Source organism: Alligator mississippiensis, chromosome 3 (genome assembly GCF_030867095.1).
Source record: "Alligator mississippiensis isolate rAllMis1 chromosome 3, rAllMis1, whole genome shotgun sequence".
NCBI classification, from domain to species: domain Eukaryota; kingdom Metazoa; phylum Chordata; order Crocodylia; family Alligatoridae; genus Alligator; species Alligator mississippiensis.
The window spans coordinates 279,661,620-279,687,690 of NC_081826.1; the positions used below are offsets into that span (position 1 = coordinate 279,661,620).

General features: G+C 42.2%; 1 protein-coding gene across 1 annotated transcript in view; it reads left to right on the top strand.

Annotated features, from left to right (window-relative positions):
• Window positions 1–11,726: 11,726 nt before the first annotated feature.
• PRLR (prolactin receptor) overlaps window positions 11,727–26,071 on the top strand; it is a 230,990-nt gene continuing 216,645 nt past the window's right edge. The window contains exon 1 of the mRNA XM_059725229.1: window positions 11,727–11,799. The gene's annotated coding sequence lies outside the window, so the exon portion shown is untranslated. The remainder of the gene's footprint in view (window positions 11,800–26,071) is intronic.

Here is a 26,071-nt window from a genome sequence, read left to right on the forward strand (position 1 = left end):
TTTGAGTCACACATTGATCTCATGTCATAACTGTCATAGTCTGAAGCTCATTTTAGCACAAAACAGTAGGCTAAGAAATGTGGGGGGCTGCCCTGTTTTCCATCTCACAAGGCACCACATAATTGTGTACACACACATACTCTAATGGCTTTTAGAGCACTTCTAATATTCAGACTTTAAAACAGAAAATATTTCTCAACAATAACCAGAGCACAGCTAGTGTTCTGTTATAATAAGGCAAAAATGTGGTATGTTACTACATTCACTAGAAAATACAATTTATTTAAAAAGGTATTCTTATATTCCCAATAAATCAAACACAAATGGCAGGGATCTGAGCTTCTTCATTCTTGCAGAATTAGTCAACAAAAGCAAAAGGTGACATTTACCTCAATTCAAGCTGCAGTACTATATTTTGTTGTTTTGTGGTGCTTTATACCAAACAGTCCAGATACCTGTTCAGATTCCGGTTTACATGTTCCAACATTTTGACAACCTTCTGAATTTAAACTGAACGATGATGAAAATAACTTTTTCATAAATATGTCATTTGAATTCTAAGGCAATTACATTTGAATAACCTTGAAGTAAAGTTTTGTTGTCTGGGTGTTCAGGGCAAAAACTGTATTGCTGTGAAACCTAATTGTTTGTGCAGCCATTTTGGATTGACACTGCCAAGACTATACAACAGACAAAAAGTAGCTGTTTATAAATACAATTTAAGTTGCCTTCTTTTACTATGTTTAAAGTGTGGTAGTTTATACAACCAAAAAAATGCCTTCTAGAAGAAGGAACCAAAAAGGGTTCCTCAATATTCCCTAAATGTGCTTCGCACAGGCATTTCCATTTTTCCTGGAAGTTCTGAAATACTGCAGATTTACTCACCCACATTTTCTGTTCATGATATTAGATTAACCAGTCAAGGAACAGAAAACATAACTTAGGTGATGACTGCATATTCAGATATTGACTTGTGAATATTGAATGTGAGTGGGAAGTAGCCTATAAGCAATTCACAGGCCATAAAATGTTATGTGGGAATCTTAAAGAAATGCAAAAAAAGTTTTGTGGAAATTAAAAGAAAAGGGTTTCTATACTATTTTTTTCTCACAATACGTCTCTTCCCCCCTCCCCCCATCAAAAAGAAGCCCCCCAAAACTGGGGTGTTTGTATTAAGTTGGGAAGCTGAGGTTTTGATATCTTGGTCTTTCTCATCCTATTTCACAGCTCTGGAAACAAGTTTGGCTCTTTTCAGAATCATAGATCTACCCATAGAGACCAGTCTTCCGCAGCAGCTAGGGTTTCAGCTTTAGTTAAGGCAGGAACGGGAGGGTGAGTCAACTGAAGATTAGGTTCTGTCCCTGCTCGATTCAGCCATAGCTCTGGAAACATCTTTTCTTCATTCTGCCATTCAAAAAACAAGTTGTGCAGTATATTCTGGGGCACATTATATGTGAAAAAATACCATAATTAGTTACTCTTTCAGTAGCTTGGGTTTCCCCAGAGGTAGATTCTTTGGTCAACAAGTTTACATTCAAAATTATACAGCTGGGTAACTTTTGTACTCTGAACACCTCTTCACAAATTGATAGCTAGAATTATCTGTACCTTTCAGAAAGATCTTTGAAAAAAAGTCTAATGATAATTGCTTTTGATCACTATTGATTTAAGTAGTATTTAAACTTGACTATCAAAGGGACGAAGCCTCCCAGCATGATTTAGACTTTGTCTTTTTTGAGTCAAGGTTTGATTTTTTTTTTTTTTCATAAAGCATTTAAGCTTTCATGAAAACAAAAAATTTTCAGACCTTGTTTTGTTAGGTTGCCTTGTCTCCCCTTTTCCCAAAAGCCATAAGGAGCAGGGAAAAGATATTTTGAAGCTTCCAATTAAAACTAATTTTCTAATATCTAAGATAAGATCATTATGATATTGCATACTATATTAAGACATTTATGTGTAAGCAAAGGTAGCCTACTGTAGCATTCTATATGAAAACAAAAAAAAAATCACAGTTTGTTGAATTATTCTTGAGCTGCAACACTAACAATCAAGTACAGTTCTCAGATCAAAGGCAAATGCAGGTTACTTGGTACATTCCAACTATTGCTTTCTTTGAGCCTCAGTTCCAGTTTTACAGTTTGCTTCCAGGATACTGATCTGAATGATGATCAGCATTTTCAAAATAAAATATGGAGTATTAACAAATTTTGAATAGGGGCAGACGGGGAAAGGGGGAGGAAAAAGAAATCAAATGGATTCATTGGTCATTCCAACCATTGTGAGAAGTTTTATTGATTAATTGACAAAGCAAAATTAACAGCTGAGGAAAAGCATAATCTTACAGAACAGGTGTTGACTGCCACAAAGTGAAGCTGGCCAGGCTCACAGTCTCCATCCACAGCTTGAGGTCCTTCAAACAGTCCCACAGGCAAACAGTTCACCAGGTGTCGCATAGAAGTTCCCAAATTTCCCCTTAGACTATACCTATTTATAGATAGCTGGTAAACCTAATCTTAATGTTTTAATAAATTAGCCTTCATTGGTTTTATTTAAAATTTCTTTGTTTTACTGAAACTTTCAGAATTGGATTAAACCAGGTCTCTTGTGGACCAGAACAGTGTCTATTAGTTAAAATGTATATCCTTGAGAAAGCAAAACGGACCAAAAGGGAGGACTCCCTTATTTTATTTTCCTTCCCATTTACACTAATTTGTTACCTCTGTACTTTAGTTTATGGTCTGATAAGGCTGCTTTGTTCTTACGACCTATTTAAACATTTTAACAAAAATACATCTGTTATAGCAGTGTAACATTTAATACATTTGGCTACATCCATCATTACTTATGGTTCTTTCTTACAGGGTTCCCAGTTTTCACATATGTTAACCAAGTGTCTATGGCTCACTTTGAAATGTAAATGTTGCTCCCTGCTTTCTTATGTCACATAAACCAGTTTAAGCAGTCTGGTGCCCCTCCCCTGCTACAGGTCTATTGTGTAGCTCCAGTATCAGTTAAAGGGCATGATTCTGATGACTGTACCTGATGAGACTGCTAGGTCTTTGCCAACAGGAATTGTATGGGAATTGCTTGCAAAGTACATTTTTAATCACATTTATTTGACATAATATTTCAGTGTCTGTGTTTATAGCAATATGTAAATTCACTTTTTAGTCTGAAGTTAAATGCTCCTGGCAAGCCACAGAGGTGGGGGCCAAACCTCGGCAGTCCCCAGGGTGAGAGAGGGGACAGAGGGAAGAATTAACTTCTTCCCTGCCTGGCTGTAGGCAAGCTGCAGAGGTGCAGCCAGGGCTGGCAAACTGCAGCTGCAATCCACAGGGGGAGAGGGGATGGAGGGAGCAATTAACCCGCTCTCTGACCCCTTCGCCTTAACAGGGCCATGCTGGGAGGGCATCTGGCCACTCCTGAGGTGGAGGTGGCAGGGTGGGGGGGAGCCAAAGGTGCAACATAGCCCCATGTACCAGATGAAGGGTGCTACCCCTATGGTTTTGCTGCCACTGCTGTCTGCCTATCTGGCACATGTGGTGCCTATCGGTAAGTCCAGAGCAGGCATCCCCTGATGGCACGGTGACAGCTCCAGTGGCAGGAAAGCTTCAGGTAGTGCTTGGTGCCTGGTACATGGGGCTGGGCTGTGACCCAACCGCCAGGTAGGGGAAGAGTGAGCAGGGCATGCCCAGCTCAGTGTCCAGTGGCTTCAGGTGTAGGGCTCTGGTCTGAGCCTCTGCTGTGCATGGCTGTGAGGGCCAGGGCCAGGGCCAGCACAGGCCCTGCTGTCTAGCAGGTAGAAGCAGCCACCAGGCAGAAGCTGCTCCCCCAGCTGCATTCTCAGCTGGCTCTGCCCCTGGCTAGTGCCATGCGGGTGAGACAAGTGGAGGGGAAATTAAACCCCACTCTGTCCCTGTTTGCTGGAGGCAATTGGCCACTTCCTCCCCCCCCCCCCACCCCTCTGCCGCTGCTCCAGGCAAGGGCTGGAGGGGGCAGGGGGGAATGCCTGACAGGGGCTGCTACACTTCTGGCCAGGCAGATACCAGCTGGCATCCCCTGGGGGGAAAGAGGGAAGAAAGAGGGAAATAACCCTCCTCCCTGCCCCCGTCACCTCAGGGGGGCATGGCAGGCCAGCATCTGGCCATGCCCCCACCACTGCTCTGGCTAGAGAGCAGAGGGGCAGGGCCAAGCCTGCTCTCTGGAGCAGACAACAATGCAGCTCAGCCCAGGGCTGCAAAGCATCTGGGATGCTGGGGGACTGTGATTTAACTTAAACCAGGAAGGGGTCTGGGACAGATATTGCATAAACTGGTTTGACCCAAATCAGTTAAGTGTGATACTACATTCAACCAGGTTTATCTTAAACCAGTTTTGACCATTTTGAAACTGGTTTATGTGCACTGAACTTATGTTCTGTCACAGGTTTAAACCAGTTTCTGATCACTTAAACCAGTTTATGTGTAACTTCTGTCCCTAGCCTAAGCCAGTACCCATGTGCTTACGCCTCACTCTGAGAGGCCTGTAGTCTCTTGATCTAAGCTAACTACAAACTCTCAGTGCCTTCCCCAGGTGCTCACATTGACCTCCCTTCTCCCTGCAAGCCACTCCTATGCCTCAGGGCTAAACACAAACGCAATACTGAAACAACATATAAACAACATAACTTTCCATGGGACTCTCCTCCTATCTTTCCTTTTCCCTTTAGGATCTAGGGCAGAATGGAATTCTACACAGGGGTTAGGCTTATGTCGCCTTCTGATTCCACCCCCTTCCAGTTATCTGCCTTTCTCTTCTGACCTCAATTAAGTAATCTGCAGGCTTACTGCTCTGCTGCACACCTCCCCGCAGCTGTTTAGCTCTGCTCCCTCTCTTCCAAGTAACAAGGTTTTGGGTGCCCTGTTACAAGGAGAAAAATTAAGAGATTCTGTCAAGTTCATCTCATCCAAAAGTTTCATTGTAGGGGAAAGGGAAAGAAAGTCTTCCATGCCACGCATCTGAAAATTACATGCTGCACACATTTGTGTTTATTGCAATATTCTTAATGCTGCCCAATAGCAAAGTAAGTTAATTAAAAGAATTCTCGTATGTGAAAAAGAAAATTTGGTTCACCTGACATTGTATCACCTATGTGGTTAAAATACATTTTATTTTCATTGCATATTTCTTCTAAATTATGAATGTATTTGACTAAGTTAAACATTTCCTTACCCCAAAGCATAATTACAAGTGAAAACAGTTTTGAGCTCGAACAGTTAAATAGAAATAAATATATTCGACTCTGTAAATATACTGCTTTCTAATTAATAAATTCGCACAGATGAAAATGTAGTAATTTTAGAAATTACCTAGTGCCCAAAATCATAAGACTCCCATTGATATTGTTGTTTCATGTTTCCTACCTTTGAACTGGAGTAGTAAGGTCCCCTACCTTATAGTGATACTTTGAGAATTAAATAGTCCTCTCTTGCTATTTAATATTCTAATGTTTTATGGCAGAAGGCAGGATAGATTTGCACCTTTTAAACTAACTAAATCAAAGATGTATAGCATAAACTGTCATGAGCTTGAGCTCACTTTATCGTATCTGAAAGTGCAATAGTCTGTAACAGCAGATCTCAACTTTTTGGTGCAGTGGGCTGGATGAGTTTCATGGGGCCCATTTGTGGGCTGTATCAGGCCCTGTACCACCTCTGCTTGGCTCATTGCTAGATTGGACCTCATGCCACCTCCCTTGGCCCCACACAGCTGGATCAGGGGCCCGTACAGCCGAATCAGAGCCCCTCAGTCCTACACCACATCCTTTAGTTCTGTGCCCCTTGTTCTGGCACTGCCAGACTGGGTCTCTGCACTTGGCCCTTGGACATTACCAGCTATCTGTTGATTCACACAGACCCAGTATGTGGTCTGCTAGCTAATGCACAGACACCTCTCAAGGCGGGGGTGGAATTTGTGCTTAGCAGAGAGTGGCAAGAGGGAAGGAGGGGAGCAAACAGCTCTTCTCAAACAGTGTTTCCAAGGAAGGACATTAAGCTACCTGTTGATTAGCTCCAAAAAGCCTGTCTGCCTTTGTCTCTCCCACAGACTGTAGCCAGCATGTGGTCTGCTAGCTAATGCCAAGGTGTCCACATTGGGTAAAGCAGAGGGGGGAATAATCTCTATTTAACACGGAGAAGCCAGGTAGACACAGGGGAGAGGGGCCAGCCCTGCTGTGGAGCAGAGAGCCCCATCCAGCCCAAGAGCATGCTGGGATGCTGAGGGACTCTGGTTTATTTTAAACCAGCAAGGGGTCTGGGACAGACATTGCATAAATCAGTTTAAGCCAAATCAGTTAACTCTGATACTACATTCAACCAGGTTTATCTCAAACCAGTTTCAGCCATTTTCAAACTGGTTTATGTGCACTGAACATCCGTTCTGTTACAGGTTTAAACCAGTCTCTCATCACTTAAGTCGGTTTATGTGTAATGTCTGTCCCTAGTCAATGTAATCAGATGGAATTCAATATTGACAACCACTTGTAACTTTCCCATTTTATTTCCTACTACCATTCCTTCTGAGGCCTCCTGCAGGAGGGCATTATCAGCTGACATACTCAATTGTTGCCTTTTTTGGCATGTTCAGGGAATTCCATGTTTTGCTCCCTTTGATTCGCATAGTGCACTGGAGCGTCTAGCTCTAAATTTTGTTATTTACACCCTGAAAATTCCCATGGCATATCAGATTTATGCAAAAGTTGGTTTTGTATCTGTAGTTCCTTATTTGTATTTCCCTGGAATCTATATCCAAACAGATGTAAGACATATAGTATTACTTCTTTTTCTTATGCCAACTCTATTGCTTTGTGTCACTTTACAATATTCTTCTTGAACTACTCATACTTGGTTATTGTTTCTTTTCTGAACTGAATTTTTTTATTAATAGCTATTGTTACTTAGCAACAAGAATCTAACAAAAACCTATCTGTGGCTTACAATAGAGATGATGCTTTGTTTATTTCTTTAATCAGTATTCCCAAGAACAACCATAAATTTAATAGACAATAAATGTCAGAGAAAAGAGCCAGGCAGTTCACATTTAAATCTATGAACAGCTCACAGATAAAAGTTGAAATTCAGTATTTAAAATAGTACTTTGCTAGTGAAAATTTTCTTGATATTCATGATTTTTTTATCTTTAAAGCCTGCAAAATTTACATGTTTATCATTTGAAATTTAATTTAAAACTGTATTATGATTAGTTATCCAGAAATAAAGGTGAGCATAGTGTTTACAGATTAATGAAAGAGACAAGTTCTTACCTTGATCGTGCAAAGATCTTGTATGGTAATATTAGAACCAAGCAGATAACCAACCAGAAATGGGAAAAAAAGGATTTATCAGAAAGGAAACTTATGGTCTCTGAATTGCCTTCTGGAGTCGTACTAAATTATTCCATATGCAATATAGATGTGTACACACAGCTACTGTCCTGTATCAGAATGGGAGTGCTATATGCCTTCTTGGGTGGAATAGAATTAACCTCCTAAAGTGAGATCCATATTTTTGGGAAAAACAGCTATATCAGTTTAGAAGTCTAGTAGGTAGAAAAGGAACTAGGCTAACATTTTTTGGTCATGACCATGTTTAAAGATGTTATTTTCATAATACAAGTAGGGTCATAGTCCAAAATCAGTGTTGATTGCCCTGAACAAAGCAGGTAAACTGAAATGCTACTTACCTGAATTATGTTTTTCCTTCTTGGGTAACTGAGATGTATTCCTCCAGAATTTCTCATTTCTGTTTGCTGTAGCAACAAGATATCATTCACTCTGCAGTTCATCAGCTATGAAGCTGACCTCTGTGGAGGTATCTCAAGTTCTCTCACCACCCATACATACCCACACACAGATGCACTACTAGAGCTCTTAAACATTTTAAGTATCTTTATATATTATTTTATCCTGAATAGAACACAATAATGGGCTCCTATAGATGGGCAGGGAGCTGACTCCAATGTGCTGAAAATCCAGTGTGCACTGGAGAGCAGACTCGATTAATCGGAAATAAACACGCTTCAGCAGACTAGTGTATTAGCGTCCCTGTGCTGAAAAATGGTGGCGGGGTGCTTTAAACTAAAGCTTGTTTGATGAACTTTAGTTCAAAGAGCCCCGCCGGCATTTTTCAGTGCAGGGGATGCTGCTACACATGATGCTCGGGTGCTTTTAATTAGTGCGGCTTGCTAATTAAAGTACCCCCCTCCTCCCCCCGGACACCTCTTGGAGGATGTGTAAAAATACCCAATGATATTACAAAGAAATACTCCAGAAAAAGGCTCGCCCTTTTCCTTTGGTCTCTGTATATTTATAATGGTAAAGCTGTTTCTATGTTCTGCTAATTAGTGAACCAAACTCCCATGATGCTTGACCCATAATAAGGATTAAACCAAACTTTAAATGATTTGTTTGTCACGCATTAATAAACAATAAGGGTTTTCCTTCGATAGCCAGATAATGTGTCTTGTACTTTTAGGTTTTAATTTTTAAGAATTGCAAGATGGATACCAGTAGTAATAACTTGTATATCTGGTCCTTTGGTCATCTTATCCTGCTGCTTTTGAGATAAACAAATGAGGATTAGCTAATTCTATAGATTTCTGCATTGTAAACAAGTAGGTATAAACATAAAAGTGCTTAACTCCACCTGGGTACTTAATTGATGGAGTAGAATCTGGCCCCAGGTGTCTGAAAGAAGGTGCTGAGCTTGTTTCATTTTGAGTGCTGTAGGACCACATGACTGCAAATGATTTTCTGTCACTGATTGGTTATAGTTTTTACCATCCTAATCAATAAACTACTTGAACTGTATTAGTTTGTTTTTTCTAAGCTTTCAAGCATGTTAGAAACAACTAATAGTCAACAGGGCTCTTGAATTTTTGAGTCACCTTTTGACCATTATTCTGTACCATTATAGCTGCTCTGAGTTTGCTCCTCTATATCTCAATATTCCCCCACCTCTTATTTGAACTGCTGAGAAATTCCCTGGCAGGGATTCAGACAAAGGGAAGAGTTCAGTGTTGTTTGTCTCATTTTTTAATACTGAAGGATTAACTGTGTTACAAAAGCTAAAAGTATTCAGGCCCGTACATATAATCAAATAAAGATCACTTGAAAAATGTATGAAAAAGTGAAATGTTTAGTTTGTATGATATTACTAAACATAATTTTAAAGCCTTTTTCTCTAAATGTCATAGTCCTGGCTGAGTCTCCTTTTTGGTCAGTCACTAAATTGTGTTAATCAGATCCAGACTTTGAATCCCACACATTTATCCAAGCCAGCTGGGTCTGAGCAGAGTTACTGCTTAAGGCTGGGGGGCTCCTGAGGCACATTTCTGGGATAGACCTCATCTATGAATATAGACATATTCCCCAAACAGTTACAATATGGTAATACTATGCATATTTAATTTTTTTTTCTGGTAGAGTAAAACATAAAATGGAGCCTAAGCCAACATTCTTGATCCATATCCAAATCTCTGTTGGATCTGGATTAAAAAACCCAAGCTTGCGTGTTGTCTGACCCAGAAATACAGGACTGGAAGGAGCCTCCTGGTTCGTCAGTAGGGATCCTGGTTTTTTCTCTTTAAAAATCTCAAATTCTCTGAGAAAAACCACAAATCCAAAATACTCTGACTAAAACCCCCAAAATTCACGTTTTTCCATGATTAAAATGAAATGTCACTATATATATAGGTATTAGTTGCACCCAATGTTTTATTTATATATTTATAATTTTAAAGCAGTTTGGAAGCTTACCAGTGCCATAATCTTTATAATAACATAAATTCTAAATACGTATATATTTTGGCATTTGATTTTGGTTTTTTTATCATAGAAAATCAGAGCTCCCCCTTTGCTCACCAGGACGTGAGTTCTCCCCCCTGCCCCTGCTGCTTTGTGGTACTGAGCAACCCTGATACATCAGGGTCCTGGCCCTGCCCATGCCATTGCCCCTCACTTCCAAATCACACACCTCCAGCCCTGATGGTGCCTCTCACTCCTGACCTCCAGTCCCCCGTCCCCACCAGTGCTCCTCACTCACAGCCTCCCACCCCCTACAGCCATGCTCGAGGAGGCTTCCAGATGGGAGGTGCATGGTCTGTAGCACCCTGCCTGCCCCCACAGTGTCTGAGCCCCAGCTGCCATGCACGGGGGGAGGGAGGGGGTGGCTGCTGTGGCTGAAGCAAAGTGCAGAGCCCAGTCCCCCCAACGGGCAGCATGGCCAGAACAAAGATGAGTGGAGTCCGTGGTGGGGGAGGATGCGGGCTGCCTTCTGTGGGCTCAGGTCTCCCCGCCCTGCTGCCCTCCCCCCAGGGGCTTCCATAGGCCAGCGCGCAGGACCCAGTGTGGGAGGGCAGAGAGGCTCAGTGCTGCTGCCTTTAAGGGCCTCCTGCCAACTGCACTGCAATGGTGCGGTGACCCCTGCTTACCCAGCAGCACCTGGGGTTGTGCCTTCCACTGATGCTGGGCAGGCAGGGGGTTCCTCATCATAGCAGCACAGCTGGCCTCTTCACCAAGCAGCACCTAGCCTCTCCACCCGCCCACGTTGGGTACTGACCACTGGGCTGCCAGAGGGAATGCAACAGGATAGAGAGCCTTGACCCCACAGCAGCCAGCCCGTATCTTCCCCTGCCCCATGCATAAATCTGGGGGAGCATGTGCCTCCCCCATCTCCTCCTCCTTTGGAATACACATACCAGTGGGGAGTGGCCCCCACCACTGGCTCCCAGACAAGCCAGCCATGGCTCCATCCCACTCCCCCAGTGGGGTTTCATGGTTGCACATTCTCACCCCAACCCCAGGCACCGCCCTAGCTGGGCAGCACCCCCAATCCCAGCCACCAGCCCTGCCCCACTCCCTCCCTCACCATGGGGGCCTCAATCTGCCCCCACCATATTGCCTATGTCTTTCCCCCACAGATTTATCTGCAGGCAGCTGGGGGAGCTGCCCTCCTGGCTGTATTGCTGGCTATGTGCATGTGTACGCACAAGCACATGTATGTGGTGCCCCCTGCATCCTACGCCCCAGAGTCCCAAGCAACCCCTTGCAGACTGGAACTCTGCCAGCCTGCAAGGGAAAACCTTCCATGTCACACATTTTTCTTCTTGAAAGAAGAAAATCTGTGATATTCTCCTTAAAAAGAGAAAAATCTCTGTTTTTCTCCTTTAAAGGGGGTAATCCGCATTTTTCCACAGTGAAAGCAAAACCTGGATCCTTGGTCATCAGTTTCAGTCCCCTGCATCCACAGGCAATTGATTACCCCAGGAATCCTTCAGATTAGCACTTCAAGCCGTTGCAAACAAGTAGAAGGCACAATATCTGAAACATCACCAGCAAGCTGGAACATAGAGCTAAAGGCAGAGGTGGTGAGGCACTGACAATGCTCTGACACTGCAATAAGGAAGTAACTGATTAAAATGCACACATCAACACACTAAAGCAGATTGTCTCAGTAAATTTGTGCTATTGCACTATGAGTGGGTGATCAAGGATTTGGTCCTGCAGTTCACCTTTGCTAAGTGGAGCTACCCAGATGCTGGCCTTTTTGCCTTGGATGCCAGCAAGAGCTATTTTAATGTGTAAGAAACAGTCTAAGTGAAAATAATTATCTGAACTTTTCAAATGTGCTGTCCAAATACACTTTCCACATCCCATTTTCCATCCCTCCTTCCTCAGAATCTGATATGTGCTTTGACTCAGTGGTTGAGAAGAAACTGAAGCAAGGGAAATGCTCATTGACAAAGAGGACAAGGAGGGACGAAGTAAGTGACCACTACATAGGTTTTCCTTTGCATGTTATCTCCTCAGGTTTGAATTTGTGCATTTGATTTTGTACAAATCTGTTTCATTTTTGATGTGAACTTGGTTACTAGCTTTATATGTCTTTGGTTTGAAGTAGAATTAATATGGGAGTTCTGAACTTTCTTTCCCACTTGCCCTCCTGCACCTTTCATCCCTGCTACTAATCTTTCACAGATTACTGGTAGTTCATTTTCTAAGCCTAGATAGTTATGAGTCAGCATTTTTGTCCAGTGTAGCATGAACTGCTTTGTTGTTTCTGTAGATTTTTGTGTATACTTTTGAAAAAAATGTCTTATATATATGACGTGGGTTTTTTTAGGTTAAAAGTGCCTTTGGACCCAGGGGGGAAGGTTGTTAATGTGTACTTTCAGTCCAAATAGTATAGTATAGTCCAAATGCTGTTGGAATATATAACAGATTTTTATTTTTAGTTGAATCACTTAGCCTCATTACAGTTAGTGCTTTCTCACTGTGATTTAAAGAATGTCCAGCTGAGAACTACTGCCTCTTTAATATTCATCAAGAATCTAGTGTGCTGTCAGGCTTATTTTTCCTTTGTTTTGTTTTGTATTGCTTTAGTAGGCTTGTTTTTGTTCATCTGTTTTTTACAACATTCTTAGTTTCTGATTTTGCATAACTGAAAGAGTTGTTCCACTTACGATGCTGTTTAACATTCAAAGCCCAAAAGGAGAGACAGCTAAGATGTTTCAACATTCTGGCTTTATTTGTTCCTGCACAAATAAAGCCATGTTGTGTCCTCTGGAAAAAAAATATCTGTTCACTGCACTGCTATGAGATGTACCAATTCAAATCCTACCTATCTCCTTCTCTCAGTCTTCCAGCTTCTTCTAGCTGTCAGTATTTACTGTCATTGAGTCACTTCCTCCTCCTTGGCTCACTTGTTCTTACTGTATATTTCTATGCCACCATGGTGTGTGGAGGACATTACAGAGCACATAGCACCTTAGAGTTGGAACACCAGAGTCAGAAGTGACTCTAACCTCTTGAATGAAACAATTGGCAATTGGAGGAGTAGGAAAAATCAACTCCAGTGGCATCATCCTCTTGACCAAATGCACAGAACATAGATTCACCATCACCAACACCCTGTTCCATCAGAAAAACAAGCACAAGACAAGCTGGCAACACCCAGAATCTAAGCATTGGCACCTGGTTGACCATATCATTGTCCATGCTTGGGATCACAAAGATGTCTGCATCACCCAAGCTATGCTAAAAGCTGATGATTACTGGACTGATCACTGACTTATGCCCTTGGTTATGTCACTCAAACTGGCTCCAAAACAACAGCTGCAGCAGAAGCAATGCCTATGGAAGATCAACCTGGAAGGACTCAAGGACCCAAACAAATAAGACCTCTTCCACCAGTACCTTAGCAAAAAACTGGTGAATTCTAATGAACCACAATGGGAGAATGATGGCAGCATGTGGAGTGCCTTCAGTGCCACCATCATCAATGGCTGTGAAGAGATTCTTGGATTCTCAACCAGGAAACATCATAAATGGTTTGATGAGAATGAACATGAGATCCAAGAGTTGTTCAATCACAAGCACAAGGCCTTTTGTGCTTGACAAAATGACACCAATTTCAAGCAAAAGAAATTGAATCTCAAACAAGCTAAGGCAGAGGTCCAAGGAGGACCTGTGATATGAAGAACAAATGGTGAGAAGATGAGGCTAAGGGGGTTCAGCATCTCACTGATGTCCATGATATACGCAGTTTCTTCAATGCCACCAAAGCTATCTGTGATCTGAGCACTCAGGGACCAACCCCCTTGAGACCTAAGGATGGAAGAGACCTGATCAAGGAAAGGGGAGTCTTCAATGCCTGTTGGAAGGAGGATTTTGAAGACTTTCTCAGTCAAGATTCTGTTGTTGATGAGAGTGTTCTCAACTCCATCCCACAACACCCAGTCAGATGTGGAACATGTGGAATCCCCATGGAAATCTTCAAGCAGAGGGAGAGAGGCTCACATCACAGCTTTGTGCCCTCATCTTAAGGATGTGGAATGATGAGGAAATCTCAGATGACCTCAGGGATGCCACGATTGTGACAGTCTTCAAGAAAGGAGAGAAGTCCAACTCTGGAAACTACAGAGGGATCACCTTGCTGTCCACCACAGGAGAGATCATTGTGAGAACCATGCACCATCTCTTTCCACTTGCTGAAGAGCTTCTCCTGGAATCCTGGTGTGGGTTTAGGGCATCAAGAGGCACAACTGACATGATCTTCACTGCTCACCAATTGCAGGAAAAATGCCAGGAATATATCTCTATTGCCGCACTTCAATAAGGATGTGGAAAAACTTGAGAGGGTCCAGAAAAGACCCAACCCGCATGATCGCGACACCCAGAACTGGACTCAGTACTCCAGCTGTGGTCTCACCAGTGCTGAGTGTAGCAGGAGTATCACTTCCTTAGTTTTACAGAAGATGCAGTGGTTGATGCATGCCAGCGTGTTATTTGCCCTGCTGACCACTGCCTCACACTGATGCCTCATATTCATGAGATAGTCCATCGTTACCCTTAGGTCCCTTTCAGTTGTGGCGCAAGTCAAGCTGTCACCACCGAGCCTGTATGTATGTTGAGAGTTGTTTGCCCCCAGGTGGAGCACCTTGCACTTGGAAGTGTTAAACTTCATCTGGTTCCGGTATACCCAGCTCTTGAGCCTACCCAGGTCTGCCTGTATCTGCAACCTATCTTCTGATGTGACCACACTGCCCCATAACTTGGTGTCATCTGCAGACTTGGCCGGTGAGCTTTTCACTCCCCTATCCAAAGCATTGATAAAGATGTTGAAAAGCAGCGGCCCAAGCATGGACCCCTGAGGGACACCACTGGCCACTTCGCACCAGGACGACACAGATCCATTCATGAGAACTTTCTGCATCCTGCCCTGTATCCAGTTTCCCACCCACTGAACCGTCGAGCAGCTGAGCCCACAATCTTCCAGTTTTTCCACAAAGATATCGTGGGATACTAGATCAAAAGCCTTTTGTAAGTCTAGGTATATGACATCTACCTCATCTCCCACGTGCAGGTGGCAAGAGACCTGGTCATCCGGATAACATGGCCAGCCCAGTGAAGTTGATGTCAGATGATCATCACCTCAATACTCATGCTGTTTGCTTGCAGGAGAATGCTAACATTGGTGCACCTCTCTTCCCACTGGATTTGGAGGATCTTCCACAGGCAGTATTGCTGGTACTACCCCAACAACTTTAGATGTCTCTTGTAAGTTGTCAACGTGTCAGCTCCATACAGCAAGGTGGGGATCATGACTGCCTGATAAACCATGAGCTTGGTTTCAGATTTGTTGTCGTGATCTTTGAACACCCAATTCTTCAGGTGTACAATGGCTGCACTTGCACATTTGAGGTGATGTTGGATTTCTTTGTCAATGTCAGCCTTCTGAGAAAGATGGCTTCCAAGGTAAGGTATGGAAAATATCCAAGGTTCTCCAGAGTGTCACCATGGATCTGGAGCTGGAGATTGTTCATTAGGAAAGGCTGAGGGACCTGGGCCTTTTTAGCCTAAAGGAAAGTAGGTTGAGAGGGGACTTGATAGCAGCTTACCACTATATCAGAGGGATGCATCAGGAGCTGGGAGAACAACTGTTCACTCGGGCACCCCTGGGGAAGACCAGGACCAATGGATACAAACTCCTGGAAGGCCGCTTCAGGCTTAATACCAGGAAAAACTCCTTTGACTGTGGAATAAACTCCCTCCAGAAGTGGTACAGTCACCTACCCTGGAGATTTTCAAGAGGAGACTGGACAGTCACCTCACTGGAGTCACTTAACCCCAGCTGTCTTCCTGCCTAGGGCAGGGGGGCTAGACCCGATGATCTGCAAGGTCCCTTCCAGCCCCTAACAATCTATGAATCTTCATCTGACTCCAGACTCCTGAAGCAAGCTTTATTCTTCCAGGCCAACCAAGGCATACACACAAGAGTAGAGCAGAGAAAGTACTCCAGGGATGTCCTCAAGGCCAACTTTAAAAAATGTAGCATTGATGTCAACTTGTGGGAGACTGTTTCCCAGGACCACCCCAGGCGGAGGTGGAGTCTGCTGCAAGGCATCTCAGTACTTTAAAACCTCACAAGAACAACGAGAGATGGAAAAGTGGGAGTGGCAGAAACAGCGTGTTACGGACTGAATCAGGAATCCACTGCCACCTACCCCACCTACTCCACCTACCCTGCACAGAAACAAATGTCCGAGCTGTAGTAGAGTCTCTCAATCTCAGATAGGCCTCATCAACCATCTTTGGACACACAGATAAGAATCCTGGAAGACAATCATCCGTGACTGCAAAGGGTTGTTGAAGAAGAGCACACCTTAAAAGTACCTATGGCATCATCGCCTCTTAACCAACTTCTGCTCTTTATGGTCCCCGCAGCCTTCTCTCTTCATTAGCCTATTTTTCTGCTTTACACAATCCTGACTCCATGTTTTCTCACACACTGCACCATGCAGCTCAGAGCACTTCAAGCAACTTCTAAAATGTTATCCTTTCTGTGAAATGTTCAGGACGTAATAGCCATTCTTTATCCTGTATGTTTGATCTTATCTTGAACTGTGTGCTTTTGTGCCATAAGTTCTAAGCCCTTAAGGAATGTTTTTTACTTGACTGACCTAGATTTGCTGTATACATTTATAGTACTATCACAGTTATTAACTACTTAAAGTTTTGATGCAAGTAAGTGTCAGGCATATCAAAAAAGTTGTCAGAGTTTGAATGTCTGGCAATATTAGCACAAAATGTGTACCATTTATAAAACAGAATTTTGTGGTGAGAGTGTGTAAGGATATCACTGCTATCTTCATGTGAAGACAGGTAGGCTGTGGTTAAACAATAAATCTCTTTGCAATAATGACCACCAATCAGTGACATAACTAGATTGGGGTGGCTGCTGCAACTGTCCTGGGGGCTGACTTGGGGCGCGGGGTGAAAAAAACCCAGCTGGTACTGGCACTGCAGGATTGCAATTGTGATTGTGCTGGCAGCAGGGCAGCAACCAGAAGCTGCCACTGCCCCTGTGCCCAAGGCGCCTAGCTGTGTTACTATGCAGCTGCTGACAATGCTATTAGAGATTTACTATTAGGAATTTTATTAGATTTTGAGCCTCCCTGCATGAACTCTTTAGCCTGAGCAGGTTAAATATTTCTGCAAAAGTAACTAAGGAGAGAGTTTATTAAGGTTTTATGCAAACAATTTTGCTTTATTTGAATGCATTCCAGCCTTCTCACATAATTAAGTTCAATGGGGGAAGTGAAATATTTGATTAACTAGCTATCAGCCTGAAGAAAGCAAGGTAAATCTCAACAAGGGATATATAAGATCAAACTTTGTGATCAGTGAAATTGAATTCAGTCGAATAAAACTTTATAAGTATCTTGGGTGAATGTCATCAAATATTGTCATTACCAAGTAGGATATATTTACCAAAATTAAAATGTCATGCTCAGCAGATGGTAATAGTAACAGTAGGCAAACTTTTTTACAGCATATAACTCCATAGAAATTAACAGAATTATGCCAGCAAAGAATATGGTCCACTACATCTTAACAAAATACTCAACACATACCATATTTTCTTGCATAGGACAAGCCCTGAAATTTAATACATACCTTGTTTTTGAAATGCAGAATGAAAAAAAAACAATATTTTTCCAGATTTATGGCTACATAGAAGCGGGGGGGAACCTGATCTTCAGCCTAATCTAATGGCTCATCTTCCTTTTCCTACTTATACTGTGAAATAGGAAGAGAGAGATCAGGAGCACTTAGCAGGTGGGAAAATTGCCTTAAATGTTAGCTTGATTAGTGGAACATCAAGACCACTGAAATGATCCTTAATACCTGTGAAATGGAGAACAATGATCCATTAAGTCAATTGACGCTTTCAGCATGCTGAACAATAATATTATAGCTGCTGCATTATTGAGCAGGAATCAAAGCAGGGTGCTTCTATCCTGGGCAGAAAATCAGTTTCTCTGCTTAATACATGTACCCCAGTGTTGGGAGATGATATTTTGGGGGAAAAGTTTATATTGCACACAGGAAATACAGTATGCGTTCCACAAAGCAATAGTTTCCAATTTATTTTATAGAATGAAACATATGGAAGCTATATTGCTGGTACATCGAAGTGCTGGAAAATTTTCAGCAAAAATACCTTCAAGCTATTCAACATGTGAGTTGGTTAGATAAAATCATTAATAATCAGGCTCTGGAAAGAGATTATACAACTACATAGAAACAGTTCTTATGAAAGCACAACTTTGCTGGACAGGGCAGGTCATAGCAACTGAGGACATCACTTTCCCAAAGAAAGCACAGAAAGATGAAATTTAAAGCGCAAAAGAACAGAATAAGAGATATGGAGATATTTTGAAAAAGGCCTTCACCCATTTTTATACAAATTATCAACATATATGAAGCTCTGGAATTTAAAAAAAAGTCAGAAAAATTCTAGAGCAACAGAAGGCACATAAACTTTTTTTTAAAGACTTTATTAATAAACAACAGATAAAAATAGTATTTTACAAGGGAAAAGAGTAAAAAAGAAAGCAGAATTAATAGTCCACTGACCACTATCCCATGCTCCTCATCCATGTGAGCACCAATGACAGGGCTCGGAGTGCTCCTAGCCGAGTCATGAGGCGCTACAGAGATTTGGGTGCGGGGCTAAAGGGTCTGGGGGCACAGGTGGTGTTTTCTTCAATGCTCAGAGTCTCGGTCTACGGGCTGAGGAGGGAGAGGAGGATCGAGGTAGTGAACCAAAGACTGCGGCGCTGGTGTCATCAGGAAGACTTTGGCTTCCATGACCTCAGTCCGCTTTTTGGAGAGAGAGGCAGTGAGCTGCTGGGAAGGGACAGCCTCCACCTCTCTCCGTTGGGGAGGAGGCTCTTCTCAGCCAGACTGCCTGACCTGCTCCACCAGGCTTTAAACTAAGCCCACCGGGGAATGGGGGACTACTGTCACTGCTGGCCCGCTGAGCAACCCTTGCAAAGCCAGCAGGCCAAGGCACATAAGAGATCCCACCCCAGCCCTGGCCCTGGGACAAAATTTAGGCAGGGCAAGGGCCCCCAAGGGTTTCAGAAATGTACATTCAGAAATGTATTTGTCCTGGGATTTAAAGTAACACAAGGAGCAGATGCTACCCAAATTAGTATAGCAAGCGAACACTCTGATTGCAATTCTTTTTTGGGTATTTTGCAATTCTTTTTTTACTTTTGCCTTTGAACATATTTGGTTTACAGCAGCTTTTCTCTGAATAAAGGTTGTCGGCTAATTCATGCCACAGACTAACAAGCAGTTGGGTCACACATACCCCTTACTCTCTCTTCTCCCTAAAATGTGTTTTGTGTCATTTTACCAAGAGACAGTCTCTGCATACCATCACCACACAAAATGACAGTATACCCTTTTTGTCTTCAACTGAGCTATGTTGTTCAGCCAGTCCTAAATCTCGTTCAGCCACTTTTGTGTTTTCTCTTCACAAACTTGCAAAATTAACTGTTTTTTTCTTTTAGATGACAGATTTTTTACTTTCCTACTAAGTATCTATTGATGCCAGGTTATTCTGATTCCAGACAATTTGTTCTTTACAAAGCATAAGTAGTCTGTTTTATAGGTGTTAAAAGGTAAACCTGGTATGGTAGTATTTATAACACACCCTTTTCCTAACTTCTCTCCTAATTTGGATTGCCCAAATCCATAGTTCCCAGATTTTCTGACTAGATTTTGTTTTGTAACAGGTTCTTTCTGTCTCGTGTTTGTTTGTGTGTGATATCCACATTTCTTATTTCAAGCTATTCAAGCTTTAAATGTATTTTGAGGGACTAACGGTAACTGTTAAGAATTTTGCTGGTTCTCTGAGGTTAGAGAGCAAACACTTTTAATATATAATGCAAAAACAAAAGAAACAGATCTTTCTGGTGTGCAACTTTTAATATATTATTATCAGTTCTTCTAAGACTGCCAGCATTAAGTTGTAGAATATAGATTGTCTTCTGATATTTTTTAGCTTAAGTCAAAATTGAAGGTAGTACTTAAAATATTATGGGCTAACTCCTATTTTAGCAACTGGCTGTTTCGGCCAGAGTTTGATTTCACTTCACATACTCATATGGCCATACAACTATGTCTGCTGGGTGTGTGTAAGTCAGAACAGTCTGTCTAGCAAAAACCCCCACAACTAGCAGCTGTTAGTTAAAGAAGGAGGAAGAGGGCTCTTGCATATTGTAGGTACAGTAACTGAAGGTCTATAAAATTTACCTAAGAAGTGGGAGATCTGGGTTCTAGGACTTGCTCATTAAGAAGGTGGGTGTTTGAACGCATGTCTGACTGAATTCCCAGTACAATGCTCTAATTAACAAGCCACAGGTGTCTATCTGGGTGTCTTTCCAGGATCCCTTTTGAAGATGGCTCCTTTGGGATGCCTAGGTTCACCCAGGAGGCCAGGCTAGACAGGGTTTGGCTGCATGAAATGGCTCCTGCTCTCGGAAGGAACAGGTCCTGGGTTCTGCCCTGAACTCTTGTTCCCAATACAGCAGAAACTTTCCTACTATTCTCTATTCATTTTTTCCTGTAAATATTAAATACCAGACACATATGGACTTGTGTTCTGTGTACAGGCATGCAGTGCTAAAACATGGGAGGATCCTTCCCATAACTTATGCTTAGATATGCCTGAAAAACCTTCAGAGGGAGATCCTCAGTTACACAGAAGATTATGATCTCTGTTTTTTACAACAGGAAATTTTAACTTATGTTAGGGTGTGTCCCTCTGCTCAGAATCCTACTTCAAATACTTGAAGACTGTCATAAAGAAGAGGGAGAACATCTTTTCTCTCTTGCTGCCAGGGGTAGGACATGGACCAATGGCTTGACGTTGCTGTTTAAAGAAAGCTTCATCCAGCACATCCTCCTGGTCTGGTGGTCTATAGGATATACCCACCATGACATCACCCTTGTTGTTCTCTCCTCTGACTCTAACCCAGAGACTTTTAACAGGCCTATCTCCAGTTTCATACTGGAGCTCTGAGCAATCATACAGCTCTTTTACATAAACTGCAACTCCTCCTCCTCTTCTCCCCTGCCTGTCCTTCCTGAACAGTTTGTACCCATCAATGAAGCTCCCACCAAGTCTCTGTTATTCCAATCACATCATAGTTCTGGGATTGTGCAGGGACTTCCAGTTCTTCCTGCTTGTTTCTCAGGCTCTGTGCATTTTTGTACAGATACCACCACCACCCCTTACTTCCTCTTGGTGGCAGTGATCTCAATCCTGCCTACTTGGTGATGCCTGACCTGGCCTCTTCCACCAATGGAATCTGTTCCTCCTCTGTTGCTATGGTTCCATATGTGTTCTTCAGGCAAACCACTGCACGTGGAGTTGAAGACTTCTGCTTGCTTCCAGAGGTCACAGGCTTCCGCCTTCCTGGGAGTCCATGTCCTCTTCCTTCTCTAGCGCTGTCTCTGGCAGTCCTTCCTCCACAGTTCTAGAGGTTTTCTCCAGCATCAAAATGATGAAGTCCTCATTGAGGAGGATACTTTGGAGCCTTGCCAGCTCCTTCCTTAGCTCTCTTCCCTGCTTCTTGAAGGACACCACCAAGAAGCACTGCTCACATTGTAGGCACAGCCCCACCTGGCTATCCCTGGGAGGAACCTACAAGTTGTAGTCTCCACAGCACCAAACAAAGACCTGGGTGGAAGCCTCCATAGTGAGCACTCCTACCTGGACAGACACCTCACAGGTGCAAGGAAAGGAAGAGCTGGAAGTGGAAGTGGCTCTGGCATTATGATGTCCTCCAGCCATTTCTCTGGGTCTCTTAATCTGCTGCCTCTTTCTTCCTGCCCCTCTTTCCAAGCTGACCTTCCCTAGCAAGCTCCTCTGTAAGCTGGCCTGTTTGCTGCTCCTTGGTCCTGAAAGGTTCTGATAACCTGCTTCCCCTCACCAAACTTACAGTAGGAAAGCAAGAGAGAGTTTCCAGGCATACTCCCTAGAGAAATGTTCCTCATTCTGGACTCTAGTTAAGCAAGGGGTTTAAGTATTGGTCTAACTTCTGAAAATAGCTACTTACGCTAAATATATGTAGATTAGTTTTTCTTAATTAAAGAAAGAATTTACCTTAAAGGGTCACCTTCAAAGAGGGGAATGGCAAACTGACCTTGAAATGGACTTCTTAATGGTGAAACAGAATTCTGCCCGTCATCCTTTGCCTCCATTCTTTTTTATGTGTGTTTATTTTTTATTTTCTGTTTTAAATATGTGAACTGTTTTAAATTCCCTGTAAAATAAATATAGGTATATTGTTAAAGAATACTTTTTAAATGGAAAGATAGATTGTTTTCCTCTGAATTTATGTCAATATATGCACACATGCATTCTAATGTTCTTTTTGGCAAGCAATGTTACCTTAAATCCAGTTTCACAAATTTTTGTTACAGTAATATTTTTAGTATCACTTTTATGTTACATGTTTTCTCTTTTTCTTACAAGATTCAAATGTAAATTTAATGGCTAACGCTATAATATAAATATTTTTAGAAATCTGTATCTCTGAGTTGTGTGAACAATTCTGCCTATTGTGGTAGTGCACTTGTAGTACCTACCACTTTAAGGGCTGAGTCAGGCAGCCAGCAGGTGCCTGATTACAATGGCCATTTTAAAACACAGGCCAGCTATATAAACACAGCAGTTTGCTGCTGGTAGCCAGGCAGAGACATTGCTTCATTGAACTGCTGTATGATACATCTGGCAGGTAAGAGCAGGGGGCTCTTGGTCCCGGCCATGACCTAAAACTGCACCCTGCCAAAGTAGGGAGGCCTGGTGGGACTGCCAGTGGCACAGCAGCTCCACTCAAATGCCAGGACTGTGAACCTCCCTGGTGAAAGGTGGATTGGGGCACCTTAATAACCCCAGCCCCCACAACTGGGTGGGTAAGCCTGTAGTAGGGCCCGAGTAGGCAGACCCAAGTAAGAGAAAGTGGGTTAGTTGCTCAGAAGCCTGACTTGTACCCTTGACTGGTCAATGTTGAGGCCAGGACCAGATGGGTTAAAAGGCCCGGGGGCCCACCGTGAGAGATGCCCAGAGCCGGGGGCCTGGGGTTCCAGCTGGCCAGGGCCTGTGTGGCCAAAGGTCCCAGGGGGGGCCATGCCCGAGAGGGAAAAGAGTGTAGGGAGCTTAGCAGCCCAGAATGAGGGCGGAGTAGGTTGCCTAATAGGAAGGGATCTAGTTGGGGTCCAGGTTAGAGTGTTTTGGGGCCCAGTGTGGGGCCAGTCATTAAGAACTAGGATGCCATCTGCGAGGCGTGGGACAGAGTGTAGGGGAGGTTCGGTGCTGAAGATAGTGCCCTCTGGCATCAGGGCATGTAATGGGTAGTTTCCTACATTAACCATCAGTTATGAGAACAGCAGAGTCATAGCAGGCAAGACTGGACAGACTGCCCCATAGAGAAGGTGGGCGGGCTGAAATGAGACTTGGCCCAGAGCGTGCCCCCTGTCACACTTATCCAAAATGGCTTCAGGAAATTTTAACTTACTTAGCAGTAGCATCTTGAAAATGAAACACTGCTCCCTTATCAGTTAGTAACTTTTAGATAGTTTTTGATGAATGAATTATAAAAGGTGTGTATGGCAAAGTATAAGAAGAGACCGAGAAATTTTCTTGGTCTTAACATGTACCTTATCCACAATGTTCAGTATCAGTCTTTGTCATAGGAAGAATGTACAGGAATATCAGAGAGAAAAAAATCACTCTGAACTGGCAAAAAGCTTATGGGTTTTTTTTCATTATAACTACTATCTCATTTAATTTTTTATGGCTCTTAGAAAAAAAGTTGTTCTCCACTTTCTTTTTTAAATTCTGTAATTTAGTAAGCATATGTTTGGTAGGATATGTGATTTGAAAACTAAGAGAGAAAATTGTGGGTTAAGAGATTATGAATAATAAGAGAAATATCAGTAGGAAAACATGGTGGCACAATTAAAAGAAATAATGAAAAGATAATGAAAATACTCCTAAAATATAAATAAATCTCTGAACAAAGATGAGATACAAGTATATAAATGGCAGAAAGAGACATAGTAGACTTTCTCTTTTCCTTTTTACATATTATCCTTGGTTAATTTAGTTTTAGGAATATAATAATAAAGTTAAGTATGATCTCAAAAAAGGTAGGAAGTGTCATATTCCTATAACCATCAGTTTATGGGGATAGTGGTCAAACAATGGTTTGAATGTCAGTAATAATTTGCATACAAAACTAGTTCAGCTCCAACAACAGTATTAGGAAGCAGGAAACAGTTGGTCAACAGAGTATTTTTTCCATGAAAAAATATTTCATCAAATCATGGTATTTTGGGGAGAATATATTTTTCAGTGGGTTTTTTTTTTTTTTTTTAGTTTTTGCTTAATTTTGGGAATATCAGAACATTCAATTTCAGCATATGTTTTGGTTTGTTTCAGTCTTTTAAATATTCATTATTCTATTACAGTGATTATAATTATAAATGCTCTGATATCTAAATGAAATGTTTTGAATGTTACACATTGACTTTTTTGGCATCTTTATTATGCAGGAAATTAAAAAGAATTGGCTGCTTGTTGTAATTCACAATGAAAACAAATTTCAAAATGTCAGAATGAATTGCAGAAAGGAAATTTTAGATTCTGACTAGTCCTCCTGGCCATTAATTTTTTTAAAGATACAATTTGATCAATTTTCTTCATATACTTATGTTTCTATATGATATTATACCCAATGCTTGAATTAATTTTATTAATGGGTAGTGCCAATATAGAGCACACAGTAACAAGTAATTGTTTCGTGTGAGTCGTACCTTTACCGTTAATAAATATTTTAAGATAGTTTTTCACCTATGATGGTAAAGCCTTTGAAAGCATAGTAGGATTAGCCATGTTCTGCAAACATTTTTCTAATTAAAGCTAGAAAAAAAACTATGAATAATTTTACCCGTGAAAATGATGGATTAAGTCATTGATCATATTTCAAACACCATATGCATAAGAGATCATGGTTCCAGTCACCCTATAATGACTGGAAATGGTTACTAAGAGGTGATGACATTGCATGTATGAGTCTTGGGCTACTTTGTTTTGGATTATCATCAAGGGCTTTTGAAATCAAAAGCAAACTTGCTGAAGGCACATTGGTATAAATGAGTTTCTGTGCAGTCCTGTGTTCCAAAAAACAATAGAAATAATGCATGTGAGATGATATAAGACTGAGAGGGGATCTGGTGGCCATCTATAAACTCACCAGGGGGGACCAGCGGAAAATAGGTGAGGCTCTGTTTCCCTGGGCACCACCTGGGATAACAAGGAATAACAGCAACAAATTGATTGAGAGCAGGTTCAGGCTTGATATCAGGAGGCATTACTTTACAGTTCGGACTGCCAGGCTCTGGAATGGGCTCCCAAGGGAGGTGGTGCACTCCCCTATCCTTGGGGGTCTTCAAGAGGAGGTTGGATAGATATCTGATTGGGTTATTATGATCCCAGCACTTGTTCCTACCCATGGCAGGGGGTTGGACTTGATGATCTGTTCAGGTCCCTTCCGACCCTAGAAACTATGAAACTACGATATTAATTCATCCTTATCTAAGCCTGAACAGCAATATTAATATTCTCCTTGTGTTACAAACAAGTGTGTATTGCTCTCTTTCAAGTTACTGGAAATCAGACGTTTTGTTCTCTACCACAGCTCGAATACATGTACATCTTGTCTAATTCATTGCTTCTTGACATTATGGTGAATAGAAAACCAACAGGCAGGCAATCTGTAGCCACCCCTTCAGTTACAGCAGCACAATCTATTACTGATTTCCAGATAATGGCGTTTTCTTATCAGATGTAAACACTAATTGGCCTATAGGTGGTGACATACCTGTACCTACTTGCATGCTCTCCTTACTGCTCTACCCCCAGATACGTTACACACCCTGTTTTCAGAAGGCTGAATAAAGAAGAAAAGATTTCTCTTGCCAGCAGTGAAAGAAAGCAGCTGCAGTAGGAGGGGAAGGTGGGAGGATGGGGCAACAACCTGTGGTTGCTATATTAACCCCCTAGCTGCTGGCTGGCTGTGGACAATTCCTCTCTCACCCAGCACAAGTTTACTTTTACTTTTCTCCATCTAGACACTCCTATTGCAAATGCTGCTATTGACTCAGCATCAG